The 13,655-nt window shown below is 50.2% G+C and overlaps 1 long non-coding RNA gene across 1 annotated transcript in view; it reads right to left on the bottom strand.

Annotated features, from left to right (window-relative positions):
* Positions 1 to 13,655, bottom strand: part of LOC103621301 — a 35,850-nt gene that overhangs the window by 21,226 nt on the left and 969 nt on the right. The window contains exon 2 of the long non-coding RNA XR_552366.2: positions 4,906 to 4,975. This is a non-coding gene — a long non-coding RNA (uncharacterized LOC103621301). The remainder of the gene's footprint in view (positions 1 to 4,905; positions 4,976 to 13,655) is intronic.

Raw genomic sequence — 13,655 nt, forward strand, 5'->3', positions numbered from 1 at the left:
CCAGCCCCGAGGCAGTGGGCACCCAGGAGCAGTGGCAGGGGGAAAAGGGGGCCCCAGGAGAAAAGGAGTTGCTGTGGTGGGCCAGAGTGCGCTGGCAAGCGGCCATCTTAGCCCGGGCCCTGCTCGCGGTGCCAAGGCGCTGGGCACGCAGCACTCCCACAGCTCTTTCCCCAGCCCTCCTGGCTGGAACAATCTTGGTACGCTTCTCCTTTACCAGGCAGCACACATTGCCTGGGCCCTGCTTGTGCCCACTGAGGCGGCTGTGCCCTTGCCACGGCGTTCCCCTCGGACATGAGTGGGCTTATCCCCACATGGGCAGCCGCCTGCCTCAGTGTGTCCCAGTGAGTTCTGAAGGCTGCCAGGCACTGGACTGGCCCTGGAAGACTCAGCCTGGACAGATAGAGCATTCTGAGAGCTACAAGGCAAGATGTCACCTGTCCATCCATCAGTGAGTTACGGGCAAATTATTCCTTTCTCCTGGCCAAAACAAAATAAATTCCAAACCAAAACTGCAGAGATATCCGTAAAGAAGAAGTGAGCTTCCTAAACCTTAATTTAACACAAATTTAAAACAAGGTCAGTTATAAAACGCATGGTTACACAGACGACACAGACAAAGCTACAGACACATTTCTCACTCCATGGGAGCTTTACAGTGGACATATCAGTGTTACTCAGTTCTCCAAATGAGCAACACCAAATATCAACCAAGGAGCCCTCATCTTTGATCTCGGGCTGCCCTCAGGACAAGACCAGCAATTCCTGACACTAAAGCAGTATTTGGGAAGCAATTCATGTGTCTTTAGCCATGATGGGACTATTTCACACGGTGCAATAGGCACACAACGCACACTGAAAATTCGGCATCTGCTCCAGTACTCTGTGGAGAACCAGAGGGTGATTGCAACCGCATGCGGGCAGGGCCATGTTATACATCTCAGCAAGACAGTGAAACATAAGGGATGGCAGGCTAGCTGCTCCGCTCCAGGGTTGTCTACATGGAAAACCACACCATTATAATGACAGCGCTATAGGTCAACTGCTGCTGCTCCTCGCCACGCTGGTGCACATCTCCACTCTTAAACTGGCTTTCTCCAGTTTAGCTTAAACTGCTTCCAGCGTGACATCACTGGTATACAGGAGAGTCCTGCCTTCTGCTAAAGTAAATATCCACGGAGGTTGTACACGCACAGCTCCTTGCTTTAAAATCCGCCCCCCAAACCGTACGTCTGTAGCTAGACCTGCCCTTCGGCTAACCTTTCTGTACTCCACACACTCCTGGGCTGTTCACAGTGCCCGTGAAACACTATTACACCCTGCTTCCCTTGGGTGCTAATCCTGCTTGTCAACCCAAAGGCAGAAGCAGACGGTGGCTTGGCATTTTGATTACGTTGTGATCTGTTTGAACCTTCCAGACTCTTTTGATGTCTGTGCAAATTTGAAAGGGGGAGCCTTCATCCCCCACAATGAAACTCTGCTATTGCATGGTGAACCATCTCGGGACTCCTATGTCCATAGCCATTGCTAGATTTGAAGCAGGGAGGGGAGTTGCAGCTCCTCCAGGAAGAGTCTGAATTTCAGAGTAACCAGTTCTGGCCCTGAGCGGAGAACACTATGGGGACAGCGTGTTGCTCTTCAAACAAATGCATGCGTAGGGGAGTGTGCGCATGCACAGAGACACCAAATTTATACAAATAGATGCATTCATAGGAAAATGCAAATAGCATCCTCTTCCATCCTAGTCTCCCTTCGAGCTCCTGACATCCCAAGGTTTCAGAGGAGTACAACGGAGCCTCAGATCAAACATTAGCCCTGCGGGGGTTCCCTCAGGGAAGCAGCCATGCACTGGGGTCTTTTCCCCGCTTCCATGTGAGGTTTCCCGACCCGGCCTTCCGTGGGTGCTCAGTTCTGACACGCGTACGACACACGCGTGCGCATGCAGAGCCTTGCTAAAAGGTGCTCTGGGAATTGTGCTCCACTTCCTCTTTCTCCTGAATCAATTGTCATAAACCAGCTTTTGTTTTATTCTTAACAAAGCAACAGAAATAATCTCCACACACAGCCCTTGCCACTCCCACAGCCCTGTCCTTTAACAGAACAAGCTGTCCAGGGCCCCCGAGGACATGGGCACAGGGACACAGCAGGGTAAGAAAGACCAGGAGAGGCTGCTTTCTGGTGCACAGAAATCCACTGCTCCTCTCTTGAGCCCATGGCTAGCAGGCAGAGAGGAGGCAGGATGGGAAGGAGACTGGATGGTAGGCAAGGAACTCCCAACCTCCCCAACCCAATCTCCAGCTGTTCCCTTCATCCCCTGCCCACTGAAGTACCCACTTTCAACCTGCATTTTACCTAACACTCTGTTTCTCTTGCTCTTCGGTACCAGTAAGAGGTGACTCCTGCAGCACCACTGCAGCAATCAACGGGCTGACGTGCAACCTGTGAAGGAGACTGGATGGTAGGCAAGGAACTCCCAACCTCCCCAACCCAATCTCCAGCTGTTCCCTTCATCCCCTGCCCACTGAAGTACCCACTTTCAACCTGCATTTTACCTAACACTCTGTTTCTCTTGCTCTTCGGTACCAGTAAGAGGTGACTCCTGCAGCACCACTGCAGCAATCAACGGGCTGACGTGCAACCTGTGACAGCCCGAGCTCTGCCTGCCTGTGGCAAAGCCCTGTCTCCACCATGGCCAAGGACTCATCCCTCCTCCTCCTCCTCCCATCCCACATACCCAGTTTCAGGACTCAGACACATATGGAGACATTTCTTGATGAAACCTATCAGTGGGTGAGTGGCAGCTGAGCAGGTACTGTGCAAGAGATGGGGCCAGACAGCAGCCAGGGGGGAAGGCAGCGGGTGGAGGGAACGTGCCTCAGGAGGAATACTCACAAAGGGCTGCTTTCATTAATAAAACATTCCCCCCTCGGTTGCCTTTTGATTTGGGTGTAAGAATTAACCCCATCTGCCCAACAGCACGCTACCTACCAAGTCATCTCTGCTGAGGAGGGCCGTCTGACGTATCCACTCAATTGCCTTGCTTCCCACTGCCCGCACTCCTTGGCGGCCCAGACCCCTCCAAACAGCTCACCAGCCTCGCTGGGTCTGCCCTATGGAAGAGATCCTCTTCCCACAACATAGATTAGACCCAGTGAAAATAGGCTTAGTGAAAATACCATTTCGCTATTAATGCCACCCATCCCACCCCTCCCAGCTTCACACTCTCACACCCAGAAAGATTATAACAAATCCTGGTCACCTTTTGCCCCTGCTAACTACTGCTCCAGTCTTTGCACTGCATGCCTTCTACCACGAGTAGAGAGCTGGGCACAGGGAGTACTTATATATACACACACACATCTCTCCAGTCAGCACTGGAGGTGTTCAGCTGCACAACACACATCTCCCTGCACAGCATCTCGCCTTGTCACAACACCCCAACCATCCCTCTCCGCTGTAATTGCAGTGCCTGGTCCTTGGGCATCAGCAGAAAGTTGCAGCAAATCCTGCGTTGGTTAAAGCACAATCTGTCCATTCAAAATTGGTGGGGGGTTGCTTTTAAATCACTGAGACATTTCTATTCCCTTTCTGTTTCAAGTAAAACTGAGATGCAGAGATGCCTTCGAACCGACAGCCCCTTCATTTTTCCAGAGGTGTGTTTTAATGAGTGACTCGCCTTCCAAAAAGGGGCCGGCAAAGGGGAAGGACGGCAGATTCTCCACACAAATTCAATAGCTGGTAGGTTGCCATGGGCTAAAGCATTTCTTTGCACACATGAAGGGAAGGGACTCCACAGCACTAAGGGTTTTGCCTCCCATGAGTTATAGCTCTACCCTTCAAGAGCGGAATAAATGCTTTATCCCATTGCAGCCTGCGATGTATTCTACATAGATGGATTGATTTCCCCTATTGTTCTTAATAAATCCTGGCGCATGAAGAAACTCACTGCACAGCCATTTTTCCTGCCTTGTTCTACCTTGCAGAAGTAATAAGGGTCAGATGTGACTGCAGTGAGAAGCAAAGGCCATACGCGAGGCAGTGCTTTGCTGGAAGCAGTGGGTGTGCTTGCAGGGGCTTGATGGGTGCAGGCAAGCAACTCCCTTTTCCCTGTTTATTCCCCCTTTGAGTCGAAGCTGAGGAAAAGGGGAACCATGACTGGGTACCGCAGCATTGGCACGGCTCTGACAGGAGCAGCCGCTCCACAAGCTGAGCCTACACAAGCCCCCCAGGTCTGCACAGGGAAAGGCAAGGCTCTGGTCCTCTCTGACTGGAGCTCTCAAATGTGAGAGATAAGTACTTATTGTATTGTCTGATAAATACAGGGCTGAGAACTGCACCACTGTAGAACCTTCCTGAGCACACCCAGCTCTCTGTCATGCCCAGTCCATAAGACCTGCCCCCGCCCGTGTCCCAGATGAGAGGAGTCCTGACCACCAGCACTGGGGCGCCTCTGGTTTTTTGTTTGTTTGGGATTTTTTCAAATCAAAATGCCAAACCAGCCCCCTCTCGATGACTCTCAATGGCAGAACTCAGACCCCAGATTGTTGTTAAAAGGTTCTCTCCCTCCCTGCCATCTTTTCTACTCACAAGGTTGACACCCATCCTCTTTTCCTGCTCCAGGAGGGTGTTTGCTGGACACAGCTTCGCTGGTGCCCAGCAAGGAGGCACTACCGGACTCCAAGAAGCAGGTGGCTCTGCACAATCCTGCCTTGGCCACCTGCCTCTGGCTCCATCCAGACTCCCTGGATTATCGCTGCTGGTCTTCTCTAGCAGCAGCTAACAACTGGCCCTGTTTCAAAAGCCTGGCTGGGAATTTGGCTGTGGGAGGGAGGGAGGGATCAGGTAAAAGAGCTGGTCTCCCATGCATGAGTTGGACTCGATTCTTCAGCAAGACTTCCAGGGACTCACCTCTCCTTGCTCAGGTGGAGACGTCCCAGCCCTTCCCAAGGCATCCCACTCCACGAACTCTCAGTCAAATCTGATTAAGGAAAAGAGAATTTGTCTCAATTAGAAAGAGGTTCCCATGGACAGATGTCAAGTAATTACTGCATGTCACTCACGTTTGGAAAAGGGACCTTAAATTTGGGGCCGTGCAAACTTGCACTCACAATGGCAAGTGAGTTACAGACCTTGGCATGCTCCAGAGCATACGTTGTGCGGATGCTTTCAAGCCCGTCCCTCGGCTGAAATACACCCAGCCACGTAAAATACAGCCAGACACAACCCCGTTCTCTAATAAGGAAATAAAGCCGAGTGGACCTGCATTGCCAGAGCCCAGAGAGCAACACTGTCTCTTTAATTTTTTCCCTGGCTATCTCATCCTTTGCACAAACTCTTTCCTCCCCGTGGCTTCTTCCAGCCTGGTGGGCAAAGTGGGAAAACATCATTAGGGAGGAAAAATAATTTAGTTTGTTAATCAGTATCCAGTGGTGGGAAACAAGAAAGACAGAGAGCTGGGCTGGCGGTTAGGGCTTAGGAAGGGCCAGCACAAAGCCCACCATTCATGACATCTGGGGCTGGGATTCTCATTGAATTAAACAGACACAAAGAGCAGAGGCATTTCATGCTCTCTTCACAAGAATTATCATATCTCCCTGGCACTAGGAAACCTTCAGCACGGGAGAGGGGGAGCGAGAGACAGAGGGGAAAGCGGGCAGGCTGGGTAGAAATATGGGGCAGGGTAGAAGAGGCTTTGTTCCAGGGTTGGATTTATGGATGGGATGCGGCGCGTTGCTTTGCGGGGAGAGACAGGGCCCTGGCGCGCTGGGTCTAATAAGAATCAGCAAATGTGAAACAGGGGGCCCCTGTGTACCATGAAGCAGGGAAACCCGCGTTTGACAAGCCAACAGAATAACCGCTCGCGTCTCAAGGCTGTGGAAGGATGCTGACGTTCCTACGAGATGTGTCGTCTTGCGTGTGTGTCAGCGAGGAGGGGGAGAAGGGGAGAGGCGAGGAGTATAAACAAGAGACCAGGCAGCATCGTTCAGTCATGAAAATTAATTAGCTGATGTGCAAACCATGGCTGCCTCTTCCCACTGCCCTGCAAGCATTCCCCATAAAGCTATGGTGCGTGTGGACCCTGTGACTGGGAATGACAGGGGCAGATTAGGCAGCTCCTTGGGACACCAGCCTGGCAGCAAGAAACCCACAGCCCGTGCAAAAAAGGTGAGGAGGGACTGATTAGTGTCCTCGGGGAAGGGGCAGAGCCCAGGGACCAGAAGAAAGAGAAACGGGAGAGACCGGGCACCAAGCTGAGACCAGGAATCATGTTGCTGCTGCAGCATAAATTGGGGTGGATCTCAAAAACCAGCCATTAACAGGGGCTGGTGGACAGCAAAACCATTTAGAGTTTAGATCACAAACTCTCTGGGGCAGGACCTGTCATCTCCTGCAGGCTCACACCATGGAGGCCTGTCCTACTTGGTCTCTGGGCATTACCAGAAGATCTGCTTTAAATACTAATTGCTCCATGATCAAGACCTGTGAGCGGCTGGGAGGCTCCCTACAGCATTACCTGTGGGAAGAAGGGATAGATCTCTGACCTCACGTCCCCAGGGTAATTTGACCCCGTGCACTAGTGCCACAAGCAAATATTACTACTCAGTGATGAAGATGAGCAATTCCTGACCAACTTCACATATCCCATCCCCAAGCTTTCAGATCCTACTATAATATCATGCTGATTCTTTGCCTGGAACAACTACAGGAGAATGAGGGTGCCAGGGAAAAGGGAAAAAAAACGGGAATGAAGGGATGCAGAAAGTGATCGCTAGGGAAAAAATAAAGAGAGAAGACTCTTTGACATGGGAGGTGCACTGTGAACACAGAATGCGCTGGAAACAAAGGGATGCAGGGAGGGAGGAAAGGCTGGGATGGGCATCTCGGCAGACATGCAGGTAAAAGTTGAAAAGGAAGCACTAATTAGCACCCAGACCATCACTTTCCATTAATAGCTTGTCACCATTTCCTTGATGTTGCTGAGAGCAGGGAAGTTGGTATGTGTGATGCTTACCTGTCTCTATCTCATTAACAGAAGTGAGGGTGAGAACAGATGTTTATTGCCTGCATTCAGATAGACAGGCCCTTTGCTGAACTGAGAGGCAGGAGAGAGGAGGAAAGTTATGAGAGATGCTCATGAAACACAAGCCAAACCCAAACAATGGAAACCCAAACATAGGACACTTAGATACCTGTGCCGATCCAGAAACGGACCCCGGCAGGTATCAGGTTCCAGGAATTCTGGAAACACAAAACTGCTAGGTCAAATAATTTTAACCCAGGGCAAATACACTGCCAGCTGGGGGAGAGTGCTCTGGTATCGGCACAAGGTATGTGCAAGGGGCTGTGACTGCATTATATCTGGGAAAGTAAAACAAAGGGCTGCTTACTTCCCAGGCTGATTTGCTCAAGGTGTCCACTCCACTCAAAAACAGACAGCCAAGCATCTTATTGAGAGCCAGAATGGAGATACCCACCAGTAAACAAAGGAAAAAAAGAAAACAAAAAAGTGCTATTTCAAGCAAAGATAAATGTGCTTTGCATATAATCACCTTTGGAGTAATTCTTCCAGCAGCTAAAAGAGAGATTATCCTTCCAATGTAAAACACAAAGGCCTCTCCTTTCCCTCCAACATGTGGAATGGCTCCTGACAGTGACACAGGAAAGAGGGAGTGTGCAAGGCAAGGCAAGGCAAGGACGCCAATCAGCAAGTACCTGCGAGCTGGTAGCACACGTCTGCTGGTGCGATGACGGGAGCGTGCGTGTGTGTGCACATTCCTAGGGACACCCTCGCTTCCACCAGCACATGAATTCACTACACAAGCCAAAGGTTCCTCAAGAGCAGGAGCCCAAACCTCCTTAGGAGGGAATGAGGGAAAACCAAAGGCAAAGAAAACATCAAGGCAGGGACTGAAGGAACAAAGGCTTCCGCCCTCTCAGCTTGGAGACATCTTCTTGGCCATTTAGCTCAGATCAAGTGTAGGCTCTGTTGACTCCCTCATCTATTCAAACAAACACTTTCAATAGTCTGATGGGTCTTTTCTGCTCTACAGCTTCTCTACCCCTGTGTTTGACGTCCCCAGCCAATGCAGTTAATGCCACATGCAGAAATAGTGCCCTGAAGAGCCCTTGCTTAGATTGCGTGGTCAAGCACTTCAAAGTTAGGAAGTGTCCAATTTATGGCTGTCCATGCAACCTTAATTCCAGCTCGCTGTGCAGCCACTCTGGACAGGAAAAGAGGGAGTGAGCTAAAAATAGGCTGTGACCGTGTCGTCAGCCTCATAAGGGCACGGGCAAGGAAAGGCTGAATTAACGTCTCTTGGTCAAAATGAAATCAAGTACCCCCCGACTTGCCAGTGCTTGCTTTGGTGCCTTCAACCATGTACATTTTTAATATACAGAAATCACGTGCATTCTAAACATACAGAAAAATGCATTATTTATAGCTAATAAATAATAGATTGTTTATATAAGCAAAAAGAAAAACAATTGTAGGCAAGTGTAACAAATTCCCCTTCCTCCACCCCGCACCCATCCCTGCTTCATCCTGCATGGGCAGAGAGATTTTCAAGCCCCAAGCCTCGGCACAGATTTCTGCCACTATGAAATACAGGACTAATGTTATCTGGCAGCGGCAGAAGGCTGCTCTCCTGGGGCTGGCAGAGAAGGGGACTGCTGGGGCTGGCAGTGCCCAGGCCAACACACCCACATCCCCTACACTTTTTCCTCCTGGCACCAGAACCTGGAGGAATTTTCTCCCAGGAGAAGGGGCTGTGCTGGAAGGATATGACCTAAAGGTGGAAAGGGGTGATGGAGTTGGCTGTGAACACCCTCCCACCTTCCCTGGCTGGTCCAGAGCTCTGCAATAAAGTGGTGGGAGTCTGTGGTTTCACCCTGCTCCTGATCTGTTATTATTATTCCAGGGAAACAATAAATTTTGATTTTTTTTTTTCCCTCCAAGAGGTAAGAGAAGGGAAATCGCGATTCTGAATGATTCATAATTCAGCTAAACCTGAAAGGAATTTAAGGGACAAAGAATAGGCATTTCTCGAGTCGAAGAGCTTCCCCCGGACGAATTTCAAGGGCCCACAGCAAACAATGGGAGTGTCAGAGGTTCTCAAAAAGAAAAAAAACTTCAAGAATCTTTACAATAAAAAGTGTTAGGCAACACAGGGGTCAGCGCCAGCTCCTCCTATAATAAATAGCACGACTACCCTACATTAACTATAGGAGACATTTTAATGCAGTGCCTCAGCTTCGTGCTAATTATACTTTTTCACCATATTTTGAACCTAAGAAAAAATGTCATCAGTTAATTATAACAGATGAGGGAGTGTGAAGACTTCCTCAATAAATAATGCCTTGATATCTCATATCCAACAAGCTGCGTGCTCTGCTCTGAAGGTGCCCAGAAATATGTCCTCTCAGGAAATATATCAAGAACTGATGGTCCCATAAGCTGGCTTTGTTTCCAAGTCTTGATTTTCAGCCCAATAATTAAGTGATTTTTATGGTTTGGGGAGAGTAAAGGTCGTGGGACTGCTGGAATGGTGCCAGAGAGTGTCAGTGTTTAAAAATAAATAAATTCCTAAATCAAAATGAGATACAAAAGACCTCAACAAATTCCCCTCATGGCTGCACAGGTGAGCAGACAGACGCAATTTGGTTTCTGAACCCAAGTCCCATCCTTCCTTCATTTGTGGCATCTCCATGGGAATCTGGCATGCACTGAAAAAGCCTGGTTTTAATGAAACCAGGCCATGGCTGCCAGCGTGCCACCGGGAGCCAGCCACCGCTGTCCACCTGCCCTGAGGAGGAAGGACACTGTGCCCCTGCTGCTGTGCCACCCTGGGCGCTGCCCTCCACTACATCCATCCCTGCTGAGGCTGCTGGGCGCCCAGGTCCTTAGGAAGGTTCCTCAACTAAGCCATCTTTCTTTCAGCTCCCTTCTCCACCTAGCACCCCTCACTTCCCCCTCTGAAGAGCTGGGATTTGGCGTGGGAAAGATGTCTTTGGGCTTTTCACAAATCCAGTATCCCCTTGAACCAAAACCAATTAGCCTGGCCCAAGGTCCTGCCATTGAAGGACTGTCCCTTCTTTTCAAACCCCCGCGGGCTCAATTGCTCTAAGGAGCCTGGACGTGAATGAGCAAAGCCCGCTTAAAGTGGTACTTAAGGCCAGACCAGGGTGAAGGAAAAGAGAAAGCCTCTATAGGAACAGCAAGCTGAGTTTCCAAGAGACAGCTAACTGCCGGAGATTGTGTTCTTTTGCTCCCCCCATTTTCCTTTTTTTACCCCCACTCCTTAGCTTTCGAGGCAAACGCTCCTAACCAAACCTGAGCCCCTGAATAAATATTAGAAAACACGAAAGCCAGAACCTTGTCCCGACTCTTTGCAGGCACTGGGAGCCCAGCTGTGGGCAGTGTGATGGCCCAGCCTCATATGCAAGCTCTGGTCACAAACACATGCACCCAGAAGGACAGAGAGATGGTGAGAAGCCCGAGATGATGTTTTTCCAGTTTGGGTCCTGGCAAATACCTTCCCAAGGTGACCAGGCTTGTGGGCACAAAACACCAAAATCCCCAACCTGGACAGGGTGACTCCCTGTAGCACGTGTCGGGGAAGCCAGCGTGGGCAGCCACACGTCCATCTTATGCTGGTGGCCCCTGGGGACATCCAGACACTCCGGGCAACTGAGGGGCTGCGATGTGGCAGCAGCAGTGTTGGGGTGACACACGGTACCCACACCACGAACAGCGTGTGTGCACTGCCACGTGCCAGGTGCCTCGGTGCTTGCACCTGCAGATGCCAAATCAGCACCTTCCCTCCACGCAGACACCAGAGTGTTTTCAGCAGGCAGCTGTGATCCCTCCCTGCTGGACGAGCAGCACCCATCCATGGCCACAGCTTGGATGGACCCTCCAAGCTCCTGGGCTCTGCCCTTTCTCTGGCAGCACAGACAAAGCCAGGGCAGAGCAGCAGGTAAAGGGAGGCACCATCCGTTTGCATCAAGGGTGCGGGGAGCGGGTGGGAAGCCAAGAGAGACAAAAGAAATGGCCAAGCCCAGCCTCAAGAGTGGAACTCGCCATTGCCAGGCAATTCCACAAAAATGCCTATTGATGGGATTTCATCCATAACCAAGAGTGCATGCTCACACGGCCTGGCTTCCAAGGCAGCTCCTCCAAACAGCAGGGCCTGAACAGCCCCTTCTCCACCTGACCCCAAGCCCGGGTGAGTTTGGCTTCCCCAGGTATCTGGTATAAACCCCCTTCATCTCATGCCCCAAGCCAAACCCACCACATGGTGGACAAGTTTTAGGAAAAGATGGGAAATCATGAGCTGGAGTACGCGAGGTCCCAGAGCATCATTTCCCTGGGGTGAAACCCGCAAACGATATTTTCCATTTATCCCCCAATGGCACATGCCGATTCTTCTGTTTCTGTTTCCCTCTGCCCGTCCCCAGCTCTGCCTGAAGAACAAAGACATCACAGCCCAGCTCCAGGAACCTCACCCACGTTTGGCCTATGCTGTATCCTACTGCTCCATCAGGAGAGTCTCACTGAGAAGAGAAAGAACCAGGAATGCTGGGACATGGGCGCTCATCTCAGCACAGCCGAAAAAGACGCCTTCCCTTCTGGGTTTTGCCTACACAGGGGGAAAGATCCATCCACAGCCAATAGCTACCCTAACAGGGCAAAAGGCAAAGCCACAAAGGGAACTGTGTCTAGCCAAAATCCATCCCTGGCCCAAGGACAGACCCTTGGGGACCTTCCTTCCACTATGGTACTTAAAAAAAAGAAAAAGACAGAATGCAGAGACCTGTCGGTGGGCTGCCAAGGACTCTCTAAATGCAGCGGGTATGTCACAAGCAGGGATTTGCAGGGGGGCTTCATCCGCCGCCTTGCCCCCCACCCACGCATGCATGAGCTGGGGATTCTCATACCACTGTCCCCCATCACTCACTGCCACCTCCCTTGTCAATTGAGGAGGTTCTGCCTTCACACTTCCTTGAGACACCCATAGGTTCATGCCAACAATGGGGGCAAAAATGAAGAATTAAAGCACCAGAAAAATTTCAACCGCGGTTTCTCTCTCCTGGACATTAAAGGCCAAATCGCTCAGTCCCCTTCGGGGGAACTGCTCTGGGGTAACTGCACCAAGGACATGGCCTGAAAAAATACCTGAAAAATCAGCTCAGGAGAGGTGATTTTGTGAAGAAAAAAAATAGTAAAAAACAAGAGTGGTTTCTGACCAGCTGATTGAACAGCAAGGTGAAAAAGCTTGCATCGATCCTTTGTAAGAGTTCTCATGTAGACACGGATTTCCACACTTCCATTTTATTTCATAAAATTATATATATGTGTATTTATATACACACACACAAAGACATTTATTATATGTGTGTGTATGTTTTTTCCTCAGATCCTCTTTTTATATTTTCACCTTTTGCAATTACAAAAGCCAGGGACAGAAATACCTCCTGGGTTCTGCCAGTGCAGAACACTCCCACCAAACAGATTTTCTCTAACATGCTGGTTGAATGATTCCTCCTGAATTACATTCATTAGGAATTTGAATGTTTCTTTCCTCCATCCCCCATCAAATCATTACTCCGGAATAAATGCATTCATCAACCACCTTGCTCAGTTCCCTCCTGCTTTGTTCAGTCTAGTTTTAAAGCATCTCCACTGAAACCGTTTGCACCTGACTCGATGCTAGCGCACGAAAGGAGGAAAAAAAATAAATAGGAGAAGAACTGAGCGCCATTCACAATATTGTGAAAATAATTGGAAAATTATTTCTTAAAAATAGCCAACATAATAAAGGAGGGAAAGGACTACATTCCTTCCTCCCCACCTCCGATCTCTTCCACAATTTCTGGGATTGCATCGAGTATACATATTCCAGATGGGCTGGAGAGAAGGAGGTTGGTTCTTAATGACATGTCTTTCGCTGCCTTTGGAATGAATGATTCATTCGGATCTTGCCGAGACTCGGTGCCACAGTTGAGTTACATTTCTAGAAAATCCGTATCTTTAATTCTGGCGCTGCGTGTGGGACCCAGCAAATCATGGAATTACTGCTGTAACTTCGGATTAGTAACGCTTTCTAAATGATAGTCTAATTCCAGGCCTTCATGCTTTTCAGCGTTCACACTCACACAGCCTTTTCCCTGGGAGGCTTCCTGCGGAATTAGTGCTGGCGTCTTCGTCTTTCTCTGCCCTTTTTAATTTCTCCAATGACTTCTCATTAGAATATATAATAACAGCTCCTCAGAACTTTTCTTTCTCCTGGTATAGCCAAATTCAGGCTGAGATCCTTTTTCCTTACTGTGGTTATGGCGGTGCTTTGCTGGCCCTGGAAGGGTGCACAGGCAGATTTAGCTTTGCGGGCCTACGTGGCATCTGACGCCATTACCCCGTGCAAGGGAAGGTGGAAAACCTGCCTGTGAGGTGCGGGGGGCTCCCACCTCTCACCGCCCCCGCACATCGCTGGGCACGGGCACCTCGGCCCTGCCGTGCTCCCCTGTCCCTCAGCAAGCGATGCCCGCTGCGGAGAGAGGATGGGGCAGGGTACCCACGCTCCACCTCGCCGAGTAGCGGGAATGCGGCAGCATCTCTCCCCGCCCTCCCCCTCTCCAGCAGCCACTCCCGGGGGGCA

Source organism: Corvus brachyrhynchos, unplaced genomic scaffold (genome assembly GCF_000691975.1).
Source record: "Corvus brachyrhynchos isolate BGI_N302 unplaced genomic scaffold, ASM69197v1 scaffold97, whole genome shotgun sequence".
Lineage (NCBI taxonomy): Eukaryota > Metazoa > Chordata > Aves > Passeriformes > Corvidae > Corvus > Corvus brachyrhynchos.